Consider the following 21,650-nt stretch of genomic DNA (forward strand, 5'->3'; position numbering starts at 1 on the left):
TATCCATTGTTTTTGGGACACCCTGTATAAGCAAGTACCTAATGTTATGTAAGTACGCTACTTTGAAAATCATGAGTCTTCAATTCTCTAAGGTAAACTGCAGGGTCTGATGATGGAGCTGGAATGTGGCCATAAGAATAGGCTAGTTTCTTATGTGCGATCGTCTACAGGGGAGAAGAGGTTTGGTTCACCGCAAAAGACTTTTGGTCCGTCAATTTTACATTATCAAAAAATATTGGACACAGGATATTTTTATTTGTCAATTAAACAAGTAATTACGAAGATATGATGCGATGAAATTCCGCGTGACGACACAAATCGCCACATTTTTTAACATGCCTTGACGTCATGTGCCTCATCTTCAGAACTTTGGTGCGCTTCATCTCTTTAAATTTTCATAAGTTTAAAAATGTGAAAAATACATTTAGAGTTTGTTTTTGGTAAGTTCACCGACGGACTAATTCAAACTCTTGCTACTTTCTTGCTTTATCCACGAAACATCCCTATTCTTCGAAATTATTACGATCTACAAACGGAAAATCTCTGCTACTACGCCGCAGTAAATTCCCCATCATAAATAAAAAGATTTTTTTTAAAACAAGCTCTTGTATGCTAATAATTTTGGTTTCATGACATGCTCCTAAAATTCATCACCTTATAAGAGGATTTCAGTTTTTATCTGCGAAACTTTTTAATAATATAGGTACGTTTCATGGTTTGGTAATTTAGGGAAGTTTATTTGCACTTAACATGAAAAATATGGTATCAATGTACTGTGTACCTATGCACCTTCAGTGGCAACAACAAGGTCTACTGAGTACCTATAGTCTACTAAAGGCATGAAATAAATTAATTTCACTAAAAATTAAAACCAACTCCCTAACGACTCACCAAAAGGTAGGCTGCCACCGACTCCGAAAATGGCTAATTTTGTAATCAGTATCCAAATTTTTTAATAAGCTCTATAGAACAATTTAGTACCACTTTATCTTAATTTTTTTTAATGTGACAGGAGGCAAACGAGCAAACGGATCACCTGTTGGTAAATGATTACCGTCGCCCATAGACACCCGCAGACCCAGGGGCGTTACAGGTGTTATTTTTAATTGTGGTATTTTCGCGAAGAAACATATTGAAAATATAAATTGTTTTCTTCACGTAAATCGATTAAGTTACAGATTCTGACTAGCTCCTAATTTGGATACTGATTGCAAAGGCCTAGTAAACAAATAACGTAATAATTTTTCTACTTGTATTTATCTAGTGCAGTTGTTTTGGAGTCAATTATAGTTTTTTACACTAACAGATTCTATTCAGGTAGAAAATAGCGTCTGAGCGCGTCATAATTCAATTGTATCATCTGACTGCACGTACTCTATGAACAATTCTGACATAAAATCTATTGTCGAACAAAAGCTGGGTTGCACCATCTTACTTCAACTTTGACAAGCGTCAAAAGTCTGTCTAACTCCATACAAAAAACACCGGTTATCGCCAAAGCTACGGTCAAAGTTAGGTCACGTCAGGTGGTGCAACTCAGCCAAAGAAAAAATTCATTTTGATCGCTAATGTCAGTTTGCAGCGAGTGACACAACCTCCCCGTCTGAAGGCCAGCGGCCGACTGCCGCCCGCACCCCGCGAAGGCCCCCTCAACAGCAAAATGTTCGGAATTTATCAAAAGTAAAATTTATGAATGAAAGTAATGTTCGATTGAAAAACGCAACGTGTCATTTAAAGATTAAAGAATTCCTAATCTATTCGTGCAAAAATCTTTTAAATTAACCTAGCCGTTTTGGAGGAGTAGGGAATTTAAGTAAAAAATCGATGTCCCGTATTTATTTTTTTAATCCAAAACAAAGAGACGTAGCGAAAATTCAAACGTCACAAATGTAGTCCTTGAACTGTTGTATAACATATATTTTTTTCAAATATTTCTATCCAGCAGTAAAAGAGGAGTAGGCTTTACAAAATGCCCATTTGGCGCGGATTGAGGACTCTAATCGCCTTAACGGGCCAAGTGACGTAGTGCAACGAACCGCTTTGTCCTCATGTTTCCATCTGGTTAGTTCTTAACAGATATTTTGTCACTTTATGTTATAAAATAAGCAATGTTTTTGCAGGGAAAAGGGCATTATTTATTTTTATTTTGTAAATTGTATGATTCAGTTGGTAAAACTGCTGATTAAGTATCTAAATTTATGTTGGGATAAGTACTAATTAAGGCTTAATTATCGTATAAACCAAATGAGCTTAGTGTTATTTGGCCCGATAATAATGATGCTCAGGAATCCATTTATTTTTGCCAAATGTTCAGAGCTGACTAAAGTGTGATTCGACGTAAAATATCAAAGCAGTTTCGTAGGTTTTTTTAGGCTGGTTTTGCCTGCAGAGTGCATACTAATGTGGAAATTATCCTGTGTTTATGTTAAAGGAAAATATGAGTCAACATGTTCGATCCTTGCTCTTTTTGCAACGTATGGTATGCGAGTAAATATTAGCTCGAGGAATGGTTTTTTTTTTTTTTTTTTTTTTTTCTCTTTATTTGGGACAACAAACAGTTACATTGAGGGCTTATGTACTAAATCTTAATAATTTTTTATTGGTTTTCAATATTTATGACTGTACTATTCAATACGACGTCGTGTTATTTTTCTAAAAAAAAAGCCTTTTTTGATACTGTCAGTCATATAGCTGTTTATTCTTAGGTAGAACCATTTAGAGCACTACATTTACACTGAAACGGTGTCTCACTAGAATTTCTTATTTCCACAAAGCAGCTTCACCTTCGGCTTGAGAAGGTGCTAGGACTTCTTACATGTGCCATTAGTGTATTGCCTGTCACGAAGCCACTCCGAATGATGAGCAGTGCTTTCTTAGAATTTTCTTGGCATCCTGCGAGGATATCTTGGCACTATTTGAGCTTTCTCGAAATGCCGCATGAGAAGGAACTTTTTAACAACGTGGTGGTACTTACGAGCTAACGAGTATCTGTGTCGACTGTACATTTTAAAGACACGATAACTCCAGAACAAGAATTTTACGGTAAATGTGTAGTAAAATATAAAATGTGTAATTTATAAAATTAGTCATTTTGCCACTTTCACAGATCACCACTGAACATAGCCTGAGCCAAAGAGGTCCGTTTATGTTTGTGTCTCCGCGGGCGGCGCAGGATAAATTAAAGTACAAGGGTGCGCATGCGCTCTACATAGAGCAAAGAACGTAACACTGCTTATTTGGGAGACGCTTGAGGATTACAAGGAACATGACAGTAGTGATGTTAAAATATCGATGCCGTTATCGGTATCAAGTGCCTATACAGACTAGTAGGTGCCAATATCGACGTGACTCATATATCTAACGACCACCCATCGGGTCTAACAACTACATATTCATAATATGATAGTTAATAATGATTGTTAATGGTGTAACTTATGGGTGCTGCAGATTTTTAAAATATTGTTTATCATGTAATGATTGATATTTATCAAGTAAACAGTTACGATATTATCTTACAGTGCAGCTACTGAGTTATTATTTAGTTTATTTAAAGGATTACAACGTTAGAAATGTTTAGAAACGTATGATAATTATTGCATTTATGAAAAATGTTAGTACACTCGATGGATTTGTCTAGTTTCTGACGACACTACTACGGCAGGATGTTCGCCCATCACGCAATGATCTGTCGCATTGTCGGCCCACACACAATTACCATTCTGCTCCAGGATTTATAGCTGAGATAAACGATTTCTTATGCCAAACTATTGCCAATGATAAATAAATATCTAGAGGTCGTAATAGCCACTTTTCTATATTTTTTTACATTTCTCTCTCATATCATATATCGCCGCAAAGTTTGATCGTAACGTTTACAATGTAATGTCCACTCTGTTTAGTTTATCGTGATCTAGTAGTAAATAAGCCCACAACATTATTCCTCTAGCGCTGTGAGTACACCCCCAGGAATACAGAGTGCGCACTTACATCGTAATTATATAATTCAAATCTGTATGCGGATCCTGGCGCAATTAGTTGTCCGCTAGACTTGCGTGGGGCAACTGCGCGGTACAGGGCTGCCCGAGGAGTTTGTTCGACGTGATCGAATTCCAAGTATTTGACTCTATCGATACATGCAATTTGAGGGCTGCTGATAATACCCTAAACCTAATTGTTTTAGCAAAGTTTCCAAAAGGGCCATTTAAAACAATCCCAATAAATCGTCTCTACCCAGTGGTTCAAATCACATGATTTTTTAAGATTTGTTTTTGCTTTATGTTCGATCAGTAATTCCAATTTATTAGTTACTTCCTATAGCTAAATTCGCACACAATAAATAACTTAATGTAATAATGGTCAATCTGGACATGTTTTAGACAAGCGTTTACATCCCACTTGTTTGCATCCACCAACCCTGAACAGCACGACCTAACTGCATTCTGCATATTGCACGACACTTAAGGACCCGTAATAGCTCGTATTACCAACTGTGTAAGGTCTAATTTAACAACATCATTTGCAATTTGCATCTTGTAGGGAACACTTAGGATTCATCGCTATGTATCCCATTTTGAGCCTTAACAAAGGTAGAGTAAGGCAGAAAAAGGATTGCGACGGAGGTAGCTACAAATATGGAAGGTGATACAAAGTGGGATTAATAGTTCCCACATTGCTATCGTTTTGAGCTATTTTTAAAGTTCAGCTTGAAAAAGTTGCAAGCCAATCACAGCTCTTGCAAGAGCAAAGGCTATGTAAAGATATTACTTATAGTATCGTTATTTTTTTAAGTTTAAACTATACCAGATATCGAAAAACTGGATCCTGAACGTGCTTTACTTTATGATAGAGCAAACCATATCAAATAGATTACATAATTATACTGGATCTATCAAAAAATTCAATGTTTCCAGTTAAAATACATTTATTACAGCCACATGGCACTTATCTTTTGATAGTGCCATAGGAAGTAAAGCAAGTTTTACTTACGTCAAAATGTCAGCCCAGTACCTACCAAAGTGAAAGTAAATAAGAACTTAAGGAAAAAAGCGACTCTTACGGGCTCTACGCAATTTTACTTAGAGTAAATATCATAATTAAACGCCTTCTTAACGGTGACTTACTTAGCAAAGATATAATCACACTTACTGCAAGGCTCAGCAAGAGCAAGCTCGGGCGCACTAATCGCGCCCCGCGGCGTCGGTCGCGAACACGCAACTTTCACTCGCCGGCACATGTCGGATGCCGTTAGTGCGACCACGTGCGAGGCTTTTGATTTGTACAGACAGTACCAGAAAATTTGGTCGTAAAATAACCCCTATTACAACTTCATAAGATGCCAAGACGTCTTACCTGATGTGTACTATCCGTACAAGCCAAACTTACAAACAACTACATACTACGGTTTAATGTAAGGTGGCAAATGTAAATGACCTGTAGACGCCCGGGTTGGATGGATGATGCTTCCAATAATATACTACAAATACACGGTAAGCCAGGATCTTCGGTTTCACCGCCAATAGAATCGAAACAATGTAGGTTGTAAAGCCCGGGGGTAACATAAACTGAACTGCTAGTCAGAATTTTTGGTATACGTATAACGTAAGTCGTATAACATATTGTGGCCTGTGCCAGTAGAAACTGGTTGTAACGAAAAAAAAATGACTGTGTAGTTGAGGCATACAACTTTAGTGTCCAACAAAATACTTAGTCAGTTCAATAAACTGTTCAAAGTCCATACTGTTAAATAAAATTCATAACGCAGCAAGTTCGAATCTCGCAATGATGGTGAACTTAATAATAACACTCATTGCATTTTTGAACCATCATATGCCGAAAATGAACTTGAAATAAAAAAATGATTATCAATTAATTCGATCCAAATTATTGATTGTAACAACATGTTCCAAGACTTAAATGACGCAAGGCAGTTGTCCCGGCGCATAACTGCGCGGCAAGCGTCTGTTCACACTTGCCTTGAAGAGGCAATTAAAATAAACGTTGTTGGTGTAGTTCACACGTAACTTTCGCCCAACTCAATCTTAATTTTAAATGAAGATAATTTTGTTAAACTCCACATTTAATTGTGATCTTACATGGGTGATATGAAAACGTGTTGTAACAATTAATTATTTAAATCGAATTGAAAAATATTTATGTTATTACCATAAACGACACTTCCATTCCTTAAATTCCAGGTCATAATTAGTGTCGTGAAATTAAAATACAAGTCGTGAAATTTTCATTTGCAATTTTAAAAACTGACTGAATAGTAATCACAATTACTTATAAATAGTTAGAGCATAGCTTCGGAACTGGTTTGCTTTAATGAGCAAAAAACCGCCTAGTGTCAGACCTTGTTTTTAGTGCACACTTGAAATTAGGCAAATGTAGACCTTAACGCACAATCTTAAGAAGTTTCAACCAGTGTATGGTGGTTTGGCTTGACTTTTGCTTCAATAGTACGAATATAATGAAGCTCTTTGGTTTTATTGCCATTTTAAATGTTTATACTCTCTTTCATTATAGCACTTATTGTCGTTATCGTAAAATTATAATTACGTACTCTATTATTTACTTATATTAAATTAATAAGTTAACATTTTTATAATTAAGTACATATTAATAAAACTTCCGACATGCGTTTGTAATGATTTTAGAATTTATATTGTATTTTATACGATAATTGGTTACTTTTAAATAGTTATTGCAACAATTTTAGTATTTGTATTGTATTTTAGAAGAACCCAAAAACCCATTATTAAATTAAAATACTTTATTTGATTACTTCCTAGGCATTTTAGAATTTATTTTGTATTAAATCCAATTATTTCATATTTATTATTTAATTTAATTATTTTAGATTTTTATTGTATACATTTTAGTATTTTAAAAAATTAAGAAAACAGCTAATTATGAAATAAGTATTGCATTTGATTAGTTCCGGAGCATGCCGTCGATAAGTCGTTTTGAACCGGTCGACTTTCACTGATGGAAGGGGAAGTTACCTTATCGCTGGCATGCCGCTGGACAGTCAGTTCGATTTGAGCGTTCAAAGCAAGAGGTACTATTAAGATGACGTCATAATGTCGGAATTGTGTAAATCAGTGGTGCTGAAATACAAGTTAGAACAACATACAAGAGTGTTTCATTTCAACTCAGAAGTGGTACGTGATCTACAGCTCATAAGGTACGTTTTTATTTATTTGGTTAAAAAGTAATTGATTTTAAAAGTTCAAGTAGAAAAACGTATGAATATTTCGTTTAATGCATGAAATAGTTATTTTTAAAACGAGGCTAGACGCGCCTTCAGTTTATCAGGCTAGATGCGCCTTAGACTATGACTAAGACTATGACTATGACCATGACTATGACCATGACTAAGACTTAGTATAACGAGGTTAGACGCACCTCCAGTTTATCAGGCTAGATGCGCCTTTGACTATGACTAAGTATTACAAGGCTAGATGCGCCTTGGACTATGACTCAGTACAACGAGGCTAGACGCGCCTCCAGTTTAATAGGCTAGATGCGCCTTAGACTATGACTTTGACCATGACTAAGACTTAGAATAACAAGGCTAGATGCGCCTTTGACTATGACTAAGTATAACAAGGCTAGATGCGCCTTTGACTATGACTAAGTATAACAAGGCTAGATGCGCCTTTGACTATGACTAAGTATAACAAGGCTAGATGCGCCTTTGACTATGACTAAGTATAACAAGGCTAGATGCGCCTTTGACTATGACTAAGTACAACGAGGCTAGATGCGCCTTTGACTATGACTCAGTACAACGAGGCTAGATGCGCCTTTGACTATGACTCAGTACAACGAGGCTAGACGCGCCTCCAGTTTAATAGGCTAGATGCACCTTAGACTATGACTATGACTATGACTTTGACCATGACTAAGACTTAGTATAACAAGGCTAGATGCGCCTTTGACTATGACTAAGTATAACAAGGCTAGATGCGCCTTTGACTATGACTAAGTATAACAAGGCTAGATGCGCCTTTGACTATGACTAAGTATTACAAGGCTAGATGCGCCTTTGACTATGACTCAGTACAACGAGGCTAGATGCGCCTTTGACTATGACTCAGTACAACGAGGCTAGACGCGCCTCCAGTTTAATAGGCTAGATGCGCCTTAGACTATGACTATGACTTTGACCATGACTAAGACTTAGTATAACGAGGCTAGACGCGCCTCCAGTTTACCAGGCTAGATGCGCCTTTGACTATGACTATGACCATGACTGACTTAGTATATCGAGGCTAGACGCGCCTCCAGGTTATAAGGCTAGATGCGCCTTAGACTATGGCTATGACTTAGTATAACGAGGCTAGACGTGCCTCCAGTTTATCAGGCTAGATGCCCCATTGACTATGACTATGTATGAGACATGTAGAGGCTCCTTATGAGCAAAATATTTGACGATTTGTAAGTGCTATTAATTAGTCTACTAAACAAATAAAGATATTTTGGCTTTGACTTTGACTTTGACTTTGGCTTTGACTTTGGCTTTGACTTTGACTTTGACTTTGACTTTGACTTTGACTTTGACTTTGACTTTGACTATAACTATGAACTATGACTATGACTTAGTATAACGAGGCTAGACACTCCTCCAGTTTATCAGGCTAGATGCGCTTTTGAATATGATAGTAGGGAATTTAGTGCAAGAACCCCTCCACTTTGGTATAGAAGGCTCATTTTTGCACCAGTTGTTCTTTGGGTGCTCCTGAGTAGATTTCCGTCGGTAGACATCGGGAGCCCCCCCTGTGGTAGCAGGGGGAGGGGGGGCAAGTTTCCTTCTGCCGCGCTTCACTTTAAGGCCCATATCTTCAAAACTATGGATATTAGGGCAAGTGTGGTATCATTTTCGGATAATTAAAGGATGGCGAATTCATTTCTAGAACAAACTTTTTGCCTTTTCATACAAAAAAATAGAAATATGGAGTAAAATTCACAAAAACCAAAAAGTATTTTTTTAAATAAACGTCGTTTACTTTTAAACCACTGGAGATAATCTAATAAAAAAAATATGTCCTGAAAGCTACATTTATCAGGATTATAAATATATACCATTGTATGGTACTTTTTTGAAAAAAGTAGGTGAAAATAATTTTTTCTTCAGGACACAGCGGGCGAATTTTAATGGGCGTCGGAAAAAAATATTTATTTTATACATGAATTCATACTATTTGGTTCATAAGCAAGTAAAGATTATTATTTTAGAATTTATTTAGAGCTCCTGGCACATCATGCTACCATGATTTGTATTTTTTCTTCAATTAATTTTGAACTCTATGTCTAAGACATAAGGTTGAAAATAGTTTAATTACATTGTATTCATGAAAATATCATAAGAAGAAAGCACTAAATAAAGAACTTGAATTTGTCTAAACGTCTAATGATTATTATTATTATTTTAATTAACATTTTTATTTCTACATACTATTGTACCAGTGATAACGGAAAGGTAAGTGTGAGGAAAGTGAGGATTGATATTATCATAGTACGGGAGATTATTATTAACACAAAGGCTACGGCTGTGACCATTATAGTTGTTTTTTCAGACAGCACCAGCTTCTGCACTACTTCTTGCACTTACATCTCACCATTTCCAGGCAAGCTTCGGCAGCTACGGGCAAATCGGTCCATGTAGGCTCCATGTTGCTATCGACACTGGTCCACACCCAACCAGTCGGATAAAGGGAAGACTGAGTCGGTTGCTTGCAACTGATCCTATACGCGAACCCCTTGATATACTGCCAGTAGCCAATGCTGATACAAAGCTGTCTGGGTTATTTTATGTAGGGTCACACCTAAGCGTAGTCCACAGCGACCCATTAGGATCTTTATTCTCCCTTTTTATTCCCTATCATCACAAAAAATCCTATCCATTAGTTAAGTGAATTAAGCGTCTGAGTGATGCCGGATATGCTAACCCAATCAGACCCATCCTTACAGTATTAAGTGTTTCATGGACTCCACATTGTATTCCACATGCTCGAGAGTTTCTGTTGTTAGGCCCATTTTGTGAAAATGAAAATGAAATTATTTATTTGCAGAATGTGGTACATGTGATTCGTTCCATAATGCCCAGTTTGCGTACCTGTAATTGCTTGGGCATACCTTTGAAAAGTTTTCTTCATGACCCTGTATTTGCCTTTAGGAATGATTTGGAGAGGCTTATATCGTTGGAGCTTTCCCATTCAACCCTGTTATTCTTGGATATGGCCATGAGGTACCTAAGCTTTTAGATAAAGGTACTACTATCAGTTCTGACCCAATAGGTATCGTCTCTGACCCTTGTCTCGCTAGACTGTCGGCTCTCTCATTGTATTCGATCCGTGTATGTCCAGGTATCCCACATTAGGGACACTTTGTCATGCCTTCAGAGTTTGTTCATCTTTAAGATTGCATCTAGAATACCTAATTCTAGACTCAACCTTCACTGAGGCGATGGCTTTGTTTGAGTGCTGCCTGGCTGTGGCTAAGGATGTAAATATTGCGTTTCTTACACCCCTGTTTATAGTGCACACATAATTATGGCGTAGAATTCAGCTTGAAATACTGTAGCAAACCTCCTTAAACGTTCACTGTGTTTATTACTACATGCTTGACTATGAACGAGTGCTGTAAGTGCCCACCAACCTAGGCAGTTTTGTATCAGTATATCAAGGGCAGTAATTATGTCCTTATGATTTTTTCAAATTATTTAAAATTTAGTTGGTTCAAGGGGTTCGCGTATAGGGTCAGTTGCAAGCAACCGACTCAGTCTTCCCTTTACCCGACTGGTTGGGGGTGGACCAGAATCGATAGCAACATGGAGCCTACATGGACCAATTGCCCGTAGCTGCCGAAGCTTGCCTGGAAAGAAGTAGTGCAGAAGCTGGTGCTGTCTGAAAAAACAACTATAATGGTCACAGCCGTAGTCTTTGTGCTAAAAATAATCTCCCTTACTATGACAATATCAATCCTCTCTTTCCTCACACTTACCTTTCCGTTATCACTGGTACAATAGTATATGTAGAAATAAAAATGTTAATTAAAATAATAATAATAATAATCATTAGACGTTTAGACAAATTCAAGTTCTTTATTTAGTGCTTTCTTCTTATGATATTTTCAATAATACAATGTATTTAAACTATTTTCAACCTTATGTCTTACACATAGAGTTCAAAATTAATTGAAGAAAAAATACAAATCATGTTAGCATGATGTGCCAGGAACTCTAAATAAATTCTAAAATAATAATCTTTACTTGCTTATGAACCAAATAGTATGAATTCATGTATAAAATAAATATTTTTTTCCGACGCCCATTAAAATTCGCCCGCTGTGTCCTGAAGAAAAATTTTTTTTCACCTACTGTTTTCAAAAAAGTACCATACAATGGTATATATTTATAATCCTGATAAATGTAGCTTTCAGGACATATTTTTTTTATTAGATTATCTCCAGTGGTTTCATAGTAAACGACGTTTATTTAAAAAAATACTTTTTGGTTTTTGTGAATTTTACTCCACATTTCTATTTTTTTGTATGAAAAGGCAAAAAGTTTGTTCTAGAAATGAATTCGCCATCCTTTAATTATCCGAAAATGACACCACACTTGCCCTAATACCCATAGTTTTGAAGATATGGGCCTTAAAGTGAAGCGCGGCAGAAGGAAACTTGCCCCCCCTCCCCCTGCTACCACAGGGGGGGCTCCCGATGTCTACCGACGGAAATCTACTCAGGAGCACCCAAAGAACAACTGGTGCAAAAATGAGCCTTCTATACAAAAGTGGAGGGGTCTCCATACAAATCATTGCACTAAATTCCCTACTATGACTAAATATAACGAGGCTAGACGCGCCTCCAGTTTATTAGGCTAGATGTGCCTTGGACTATGACTGTGACTTAGTATAACGAGGCTAGACGTGCCTCCAGTTTCATCAGGCTACATGCGCCTTGGACTATGACTGAGTATGACGAGGCTAGACGCGCCTCCAGTTTATCAGGCTAGATGCGCCTTAAGGGCCCCATTGTTTAGGATAGTCTCTAGAATGAAAAGCCTTCTATTACTGTCATAACAAGCAAGCCGTCCAGTTGTCACATGAGTTGTGTGTGAAGGTCGCACTGAATAAAATACAAGTATAAATACAAAATCTTTATTTGTGATGCATTATAATAGAAACATGTCACAATGGTATTTTATTACACTTTGCTCAGGGAGCATAATATTAATTGTCAAACAAAAGATTTTTTAGATTTATTTTTTGAGATTTAGATTTTTGGAAAAGACACAAATCAAACTTTTGCTTAATATAACATGAACATAGCTTCCATATGATGTTGAGTTGATGCTGGTCAGACACAGTTTATTTCGTCGAGTACTTTATTTCACAGTTGAGTACAACGACTACTGAAGATGGAGCTCGTATGCCGCCAGGGACACCCGTCAGCTGACGATGAAATAAGCGTGCTAAGCGGACGAAGTTGTCGTCGTCGTCCAGTAAAGAAGGCGCCACCACGATCGTCTTCTATGGGGCCAAGGTTGAAGAAAAATACGCGAAGGAGCTCATCTTCTTCCAGCTCTACTGAAAGAGCAGTGCCACATGAGGTTCGTAAAATTTCTGGTAGACTCTAGTGAAGAAAAGTGCCTATTTTTTTATTGGTAGTTTTTTTTTATTGCGCACACATTATGAAATATTACGCATAGGTACCTACAGTAAAATGGGAATATTAGCTTATGTAGTAAATCTTTAATAGTAATAATTAAAGGTAATGATAAAGTATTCGATTATAACGTTTAAATTAACGTTAAAGTAAATGTGCTAAAAAAATCGTCGGTTCGGACTTTCGGTAGGTTCTTTTGCCAAGTACAATATCTTGTCTATAGATCTATAATTCCACTTCAAAAATATATTTCGAATTATTCTGACCTCTGATTACATTAGTCTGACCTAGATAGGTAGTTTCTAGTTGAATAAAGCTTTTTCTTCTAATTTAGTTTTCTCAAAGAACTACATCAGTTAGCGAGCTCAAATAAACACAATATTATATTACTGTAAGAAGTCATAAAAAAAGTCATGCAATTTGTAACTATAAAAAGAACTTAGTACCTGTACCAAGGTTTCATAGGTTAGGTTAGTCATTTTTTTGGTAGATCAAAAGATATGAAACGTCAAGGTTCCATAATGAGCAGAAGTTTAAAGTTTTTCTTTTAGTAGTCTTTCATTTTATGTCAATTTTGTGAGCGCTATTATAATAGCTAATGAAAATAAGAGAATTTTGTCTTTGACTTAGACATTGCAAAAGTTAATTGGCTTAGCTAAGAGAACTACGGACGTCTGTTAGAGGAAATTTTGAATCCTGCTACTTGAAAGGATATTTTACGTAATTATTTTTATGACAAAAAAAATCTATGAGACTGTTTTGGTAAATGAAAAATCCTTTTAAGTGTTGGTAGTGAGTGCACTTGTTGACGCAAAACCGATGCTGAAACTAAGTATAGTTTGGCAGATCATTTCAATATCAATTCCAATTGTAAAAGTTGTGGTCAATCATCAGTCATACCTCTAAGTATAGAGCTAATATAAACAAAAATGTTGATGAGATTGACGCTGTTATAGAAGTGTTAGTGATTGATGATGTATAGCAGACTTCACTGACAATGGACGATTTGACACCGATATTGATTCAATATTACAATTTATTAAAGACATTCTGATCTTGAAAGTTTAATTAATCTGAAATGACCTGTAAATTATCATTTTTGGTCGCATTGTAATTAAGAAAAGTAGTTTGATTAAATTCACAAAATAGCGACGTCACTTGCTTGTCGTGCCATACGAAATCTATGGGAGTTTGATTTGACAGTTTTTAAAAGTACGTCAATTAACTGGCGGTGTCAACACGTCTATTGGTCAAAACTTCACGCAACTGCAATTTCTCACGGTTTTGAATACTGACATTCTATAAAATTCCTGGTCAGAATATTTTCGAGAGCCACGAAAATGACGGACACAAGTGAATACCAGTTAACATAAATTTCTAGTTTTACAGAGGATAGTTTCTGGCGTTTACAGTTGCCTTTCGATTTAAATTTTTAAAATAACTTGACACCTGGCGAGCTTAAGGCCGTGGGTTCGATTCCCGCCTTAGGCGGTTCTATATTTTCAAGTGATATTTTATAATGCGAATAGCTTTCCGCCGAGGGTTCTTCCGCGTGGAATTTTGTTTGTCACATTTGTTTGTTTTGTATGTTATGTATGTAAATTAAACAGGGGGCCAAGTACCGGGTGTTTAAAAGAGCCTTTTTAATTCACAACGGCAAAGGTGAAATCGTTTTTGGTAATTTGTCTCCTAGTCCAATAACACTTAAAGCAAATATTTTAATAGCTACTTCAATGCTTTTTGGAGCATGTCCAATATGTCATGTAAATCGAATTGTAAAAGACCCCTCAGCTATGGATACTCTCGATAGAGCTGATATTATGACTAAGCCCGGACTTAGTTCCGACATGTTCTGGTTAGTTAGATAAGCTTTATACTCTTTTGTGAAATTATTGCGATTGTATTGCTATAAATCTGACTGAGATAGGACGTACACGTGCAGTCTTTGATGTCAGGATGAAAAAGAATGTGCAAATACCACCATTACCACTTATCTCATTACAAAAGGGAAAAGGGTTCAGAAAACCATAGATGACTAACTTGATCCAATGCTATGATTATCAATATTATTCAGGACTCTAAATCATATTTAAGTCAGATCTTGATGATAAAGAGAAAAGTCTTCAAAGTTCTGTAGCAGTCACTTACTTTAGTCGACCCACAGACAGACGACCCCTGAGGAAAGACATCTTCAATGAAAGACAACTTCTATGAGTTAGAGACACTAGCTGTGGTGTGTGTGCTAAAAAAAAAGGTATGTCTTTTACGACTTAAAAGTTTCTACTGGTTATGCTGCCTTAAGAACCACGTTAAAAAAAAAAGGAGAAGAAATTTAGTTCCGCGAATAGTCCAAATACCAAAATTCAGTCATAGAATCTGACAACCCATCCAAACATCGTAATCTCTTCAAATAGCAGATACAGTAAGGTTATCAAATTATTTTTATCAAATTATTTTTAGTGGTCCCACGTACAGCTAGATGGCAAATATGTTGCGCTTATCGTGATGAAATCGAGCATCACAGACATTCAGAAACACATAATATAAGGACACTGTAATTGTACCTATTGGTTTCAAAAACTTGGAAAATTTGTAAAGAAGAAAATTATGTTAAGCCCTTAGGAATACATAATTCTGACGAAAGTACCTTTAGTGTTAATCATAAATCGTGACCATAATTCATTATTTGCCAGATTACGGTTACAAATGGATATAATTGGATATACTTAATATTAACGTTTTGACATGTTCTTATAAACTTAATAACTTTCACATGGCAGTCATGGCAAGATACACTGTAATTAAATTGATTATGTACTAACATCTAATGGACGTGTATTTATGTGAAATAAAAATTTGGATTTAAAAAGAGAAGTTTCCAATATATTCGAAATGGTAGTTTTGAGAAAATTATAAAGTAAAACGATTAATATCTGAATTTCATGCAAATATCCGTTATTGGTTATAAAATAAGTCATTACGAATAATATAGATTAGGTGAAAATGTATAGTGTGTATAAGTGCCTACAAGATTTTTCTCCCTTAACATTTGTTACTGGTTTAATATGAAGAATAGTTTCTAAAATACATTATTAATGTTAAAACACTTGTTAACAAGTTGTCATAGAATTGTTTATCATTCTACTATTTCTATCATATTGTAATATTGTTTGAGAAGTAATATTAATGATTTTAGAATAAATCCTTATTAGACGTGAATGCCGGGAGGCATCACGGTGTCGGATGGCCGAATGTAATGATTTTAGAATTTATATTGTATTTTATACGATAATTGGTTACTTTTAAATAGTTATTGCAACAATTTTAGTATTTGTATTGTATTTTAGAAGAACCCAAAAACCCATTATTAAATTAAAATACTTTATTTGATTACTTCCTAGGCATTTTAGAATTTATTTTGTATTAAATCCAATTATTTCATATTTATTATTTAATTTAATTATTTTAGATTTTTATTGTATACATTTTAGTATTTTAAAAAATTAAGAAAACAGCTAATTATGAAATAAGTATTGCATTTGATTAGTTCCGGAGCATGCCGTCGATAAGTCGTTTTGAACCGGTCGACTTTCACTGATGGAAGGGGAAGTTACCTTATCGCTGGCATGCCGCTGGACAGTCAGTTCGATTTGAGCGTTCAAAGCAAGAGGTACTATTAAGATGACGTCATAATGTCGGAATTGTGTAAATCAGTGGTGCTGAAATACAAGTTAGAACAACATACAAGAGTGTTTCATTTCACGTTGATGCGTGTAACCGGAAACAATTTAAAAAAATATCAACCTCGAGCCGTTGGCAAGATTTTCTTATTCAACTTGTTGCTATATTATGTTGATTTAGCTGAAAAATTGCGGAATTATGTGCTTAGTAAGAAACTGTAAGTGTAAGAGGAACTTGAGACACGAATAGGTAATTATAAATCTAACACATTTTGCCCCAGTCACATCGATGTAGAGCTTTGCACGACAGAGCTATTGACCATAGCTTATTTTAATTAGTTTTATAATTAGTCGGCATATCATCTTCTAGGTTCTACCGGTCATGTGACATTCCTTCCTAGTTCAAGGTTGCTGCATATTCTAATTGAAACCAGAGACATCTGTAAATCGTTTGCTATTTATAAAGCACATCTTCTAAGCGACAAGCAATCGGAATGGAAACCGGACGGATTAGCTAATGCATTTTTATTGTTTTATACTAAGTGTCTGTCATTATGTGAAACTTATATTAAAAGAGAGCAAATGGAAATTCAGAGGTCTGCCTCTTTCTAACACCCTTTGGTATAAAAATTGTCACATTTTATTTATTGCGGCTTGCCTTTTCCATAATACTTTTCACGAGGGGTGCGCCAAAGTTCACCTAAATTTTCAACTCCGAAAATTGGAAATCCGAAAATGTTCTTCCTAACATTTTTCATCCTAACAATCACAATTCCTGACTACTCTGTCTCTAATGTTCATAATTCCGAAGCATCCAACTTCATAATGTCATTAGCAATAAACATCTAATATTCTTTTATTTGTTTTCCTATATTTTCTCGACATAACCATCTTTTACACTATTATTCAAAGTCATATCTTTTTTTGTTTAGATTTCTTTCTTCGACGATAACATTACTTGTCTCAAGTTCAAGTTTGTTGGCATTAGCACGTATACTTGAGGAAGTATATAGCGAATTGGTCCTATTCATAATTTATTGGTTTAACTTAAGTTAGAACTGCGACCATAACGCACGAGCCGAGCAAGCGAAACCAGAGTGACGCTCCAGTCATTCAGTCAAGTTCCAGAAACAAATCGGTCCTATTCCTAATTATTGGTTTAGTTTAGGTTAGAACTGTGACCACAACGCACGAGCCGAGCGAGCGAAGCCAGAGTCCCGCTCCAGTCATTCAGTCAAGTTCCAGAAACGAATCGGTCCTATTCATAATTATTGGTTTAGGTTAGGTTAGAACTGTGACCATAACGCACGAGCCGAGCGAGCGAAGCCAGAGTCCCGCTCCAGACATTCAGTCAAGTTCCAGAAACGAATCGGTCCTATTCATAATTTATTGGTTTAGGTTTGGTTAGAACTGTGACCACAACGCATGAGCCGAGCGAGCGAAGCCAGAGTCCCGCCCCAGTCATTCAGTCAAGTTCCAGAAACGAATCGGTCCTATTTATAATTTATTGGTTTAGGTTAGGTTAGAACTGTGACCACAACGCATGAGCCGAGCGAGCGAAGCCAGAGTCCCACCCCAGTCATTCAGTCAAGTTCCAGAAACGAATCGGTCCTATTCATAATTATTGGTTTAGGTTAGGTTAGAGCTGTGACCACAACGCACGAGTCGAGCAAGCGAAGCCAGAGTCCCGCTCCAGTCATTCAGTCAAGTTCCAGAAACGAATCGGTCCTATTCATAAAATTATTGGTTTAGGTTAGGTTAGAACTGTGTGACCTTAGGTACGTTACCTTCGCGAAGAAAACCTTCTGTACGTAGTACTTATTAGTTATTATTATTCTGTGGTATAAGTGAAAATATTATGGTAATTATGTTTAGGGATAAAAGTGTTATGATAAAAAACAGTAGAAGTTTAAATATAAACATTAATGATATTATTAATTAAAATTTTCGGAAACATGAGTGTTATGAACATCGCCAGTAGCACTGCAAATAGTATGAATGAAAACTTTAGGATGAAAAATTTTAGGAAGAGTGATCATTCGGATTTAAAATCGTTAGAAAGAACAATAAATTTCGGGTAAATAACTTTAGGTGAGCCAATATGGACCCTTTCACGAGCATTGCCTGCGGCTTTTTACGTTTGGAAATACTTAAGTTTTCCAATGTAGAGCAGTAACTAAGATTAAACATAAAGACCAAGAGCAACATAAGGGATGTCAATGTTAATAATTGTTGGTTTACTAAATAAAAAAAACGCTATTATGACGTCTCACAACCTATGCTTTCTCTGCTTGCACATGTAATTTGATGGTTATTTATGAAGAGCAACGGTTAACTTGGATATGTGGTTTCAAGTCACGTAAAATGACGACTCGGTGACGAGTTGTTGCGGTAACTGATGATAATAATCAAACTTGTAAATGAGACCACACATCTGCATTGCATATCTTTTTTCTCGAGTGGCAATTTTAATTTAACCACAAGTAATCCTATCCAATGCTACTCGTAGATTACAAAAAATAATTTTGCCGTTTTATAAAACCTTATTAACAGACAGAACTTATTCATGAATATTTATTATTATACTAGCTGACCCAGCGAACTTCGTACCGCCTTAGCGTAGAGATTTTCTTTATTTTTTTTTCCGTAAAAACCTTGTACAGAGTATTAGAAAACTAAAAAAAAAATCAGCCAAATCGGTCAAGCCGTTTTCATGTTATGTCGTGACAACGGAAAACGGGTTTCATTTTTATATATATAGAAGATTGACTAACTGATTTGGATGATTCAGGTTAAACTACAACTACCTAAATATTATACAATAATTTTTTTTGTCATTTCGTCGAATTACAATTTTTAGACTGCAGCCTGAGCAATTTGGAAGGATAAGGCCACGTAATTAATGGCAAGTATACAAGAAAATTAAGTCAAAACAAAACATCTACCAAATGGTATTGTCCGAAACACTATAGTTGATCTGGGTAGTGATGTATTCAGTTCTTCGGGGCCCTGGGTATTATAAATGCTAGTTTATTGCCACTAATTGTTATTAGTGTAATTGTTGTTAAAATTCTGCGCTTATGGAGCCTTCACATGTCTCATAATCTTTTTGCCCTACCAGCGCATTTGGCAAGTGCTGAGAAGAAGCGCCGCAATAAACTCAGTCACCACTGTCTGCCAGTTAAAATAAATAGAAATAACAGTAGTAGGTAGGTACTGATTCAGGAGCAGTTTTCTGAATTTATTACGCATTCTTGTATGGGTGTATCTTACAAAAATAGGTGTACACTGTACACGATTCGAATTAAATGATAAGAGCCTTGTGTGTGTGTGAGGTTCTGTTTTATTTAACTACAAATGAAGGCCCTGCTAACACTAGTCCGGCCCTGCCTCATACGTGCTCCAGCCGCCAACCGGTCGGTAATGACGGGTTGCGCGCGCGCATGTGCCTTATGCCGTGGGACCGGCCGCTTTATTTCGGTAATCACCGCGCAAATTAAAATAAATATTCCGCGCAAAATTATACGGTTACACGGGATTAAGTTTTTGGGGCTTTGTAGTGGAATAAAAAACAGCAAATAACCCAGGAGTTCAAATTGAATCTGAAATTAATATCGTATGTATTTCTACGAGGTTTCTAGGTACGCCCCTACTTATCAATTTAATGACAAACCTGAAAATCATTGAAAAAGCTAGATCACATAGGTAGGTACCTACAGTTTTTTTCATTCATATGTTTTGCATAAAATGTAAAGTTGATCGGATTTAAATAAAACTTTGTAAGTAATCCCACTTTATCCTCATCAGAATGCATTAGTTTCCAAGTCCTTTGCGCCCAACGGTCTCGATGTGTGTCTCTCTCACTCATACCATCATTCGAGTGATTAAAAGAGACGAATAGATCACATTTGGAAGTCATTTTGCGGAATAGCCTCAGGATTGTAGTCATTACCAATCTTCCGCAGCCACTGGATACTGGAAACGTGCCCCATTACTTTGAAACGCTTGATTCGCCTCAATAAGTGTTATCGCACACACTGCATTAAGCCTATCGGCGATGATACATCACTTTGTCGTGTCGCTTTGTCTTCGTTTGCAAAATGATACCTGTGCAGATCTGACAGATTTCGAAAACTAATCCATTATCGTCGATTCGCAGTCGCATTCAAGGCTACCGAGATGGCGTGAACAGTGTATTTTTATAAACACAAAACAGTTTATATTTAAGGAAGAAAAGTGTGATTTTCTGATGATACGAGTATTTTTCAAAAAATTGTCCATTAAAAAATAAATTGAGATTTTAACTTTAATTATGAAAATACTTACAAATGTATCAAAAATCTTTTGTGAAAGTTGGGAAATCACGTAAGAAGCCAAGTCTTACTTGCTATCTCTCCATCCATATGTATGAGGGTAAAAACGTATCGAGTTCTTAAGACGTCGGACCTCAAAAGCCCCGAATTCGAAAAAGGCGTTTTTATCAGCAGCGCTGACGACCAGCTAAGCCAGCTGAATCGCGTAAGTAGTAGGGATTCGAGAGTTCTGGCTCACCCAACTCTGGCTCACCTAAATCCGAAACTCCGGGGGCTAAAAAAAAAAAAAAAAAAAAAAAAAAAAAAAAAAAAAAAAAAAAAAAGTTTAGGGGGTCACTTGGAGCGATTGCACGCATCCCTAGCTTCGTATCTGCAACGGATCCCGAGATAAACATCTGCGAATGTGTGTCCTACTTCATTTCTTAATTATTACTTTATTAATTACCCACAACTAATGACTCCATTATTGTATGACTCACCACATTGTATTCCAAAACCAGTAACATTACTTATTACATCTAACTAATGACTACCATTACTATTACTTTATGACTCCCTAACTTAACTAGTTTACAGGTCTCTATGATGAAGTCTAATTTACCAAGTCATTAGTAAATACGGATAGTAGTATAAATACATTCAGAAAACACAACTAACTTACTTTTAAAAATAAATTCTGGCAGTGAACTTGTAACATATCTAATAATGACCAATAACCAGTGTAGCAGTGTACTTTTTTCATCATCTCATGATGATGAAAATGATTTACATTGTCCTTATTTTGATAATATTCTACTTGAAACTTGTAAAAAGGTTGAAAAAGAATTCGATCCCTATTTCGACAAAGAGCTAGTGCAATTGTGTGAAAATGTTGAAGATTTCGATCCCTATTTCGATAAGGACCTAGTGCAATTGTGTGAAGATGTAGAAAAAAGGATGTCTAGTTTACCCAGCATTGTTTTGAAACGCAAATCTAATTATA

At 36.1% G+C, this 21,650-nt stretch overlaps 2 protein-coding genes across 2 annotated transcripts in view; one reads left to right on the forward strand and one right to left on the reverse strand.

Moving 5' to 3' along the window:
* Window positions 1–3,183, reverse strand: part of LOC135079789 (solute carrier family 22 member 1-like) — a 53,178-nt gene extending 49,995 nt beyond the window's left edge. Inside the window, exon 1 of the mRNA XM_063974390.1 lies at window positions 2,975–3,183. The gene's annotated coding sequence lies outside the window, so the exon portion shown is untranslated. The remainder of the gene's footprint in view (window positions 1–2,974) is intronic.
* The window catches only part of LOC135079791 (guanine nucleotide-binding protein subunit beta-5), a 434,210-nt gene that overhangs the window by 164,119 nt on the left and 248,441 nt on the right, over window positions 1–21,650 (forward strand). The gene's annotated exons all lie outside the window — the stretch shown is intronic.

This window comes from Ostrinia nubilalis, chromosome 17 (genome assembly GCF_963855985.1).
Source record: "Ostrinia nubilalis chromosome 17, ilOstNubi1.1, whole genome shotgun sequence".
Lineage (NCBI taxonomy): Eukaryota > Metazoa > Arthropoda > Insecta > Lepidoptera > Crambidae > Ostrinia > Ostrinia nubilalis.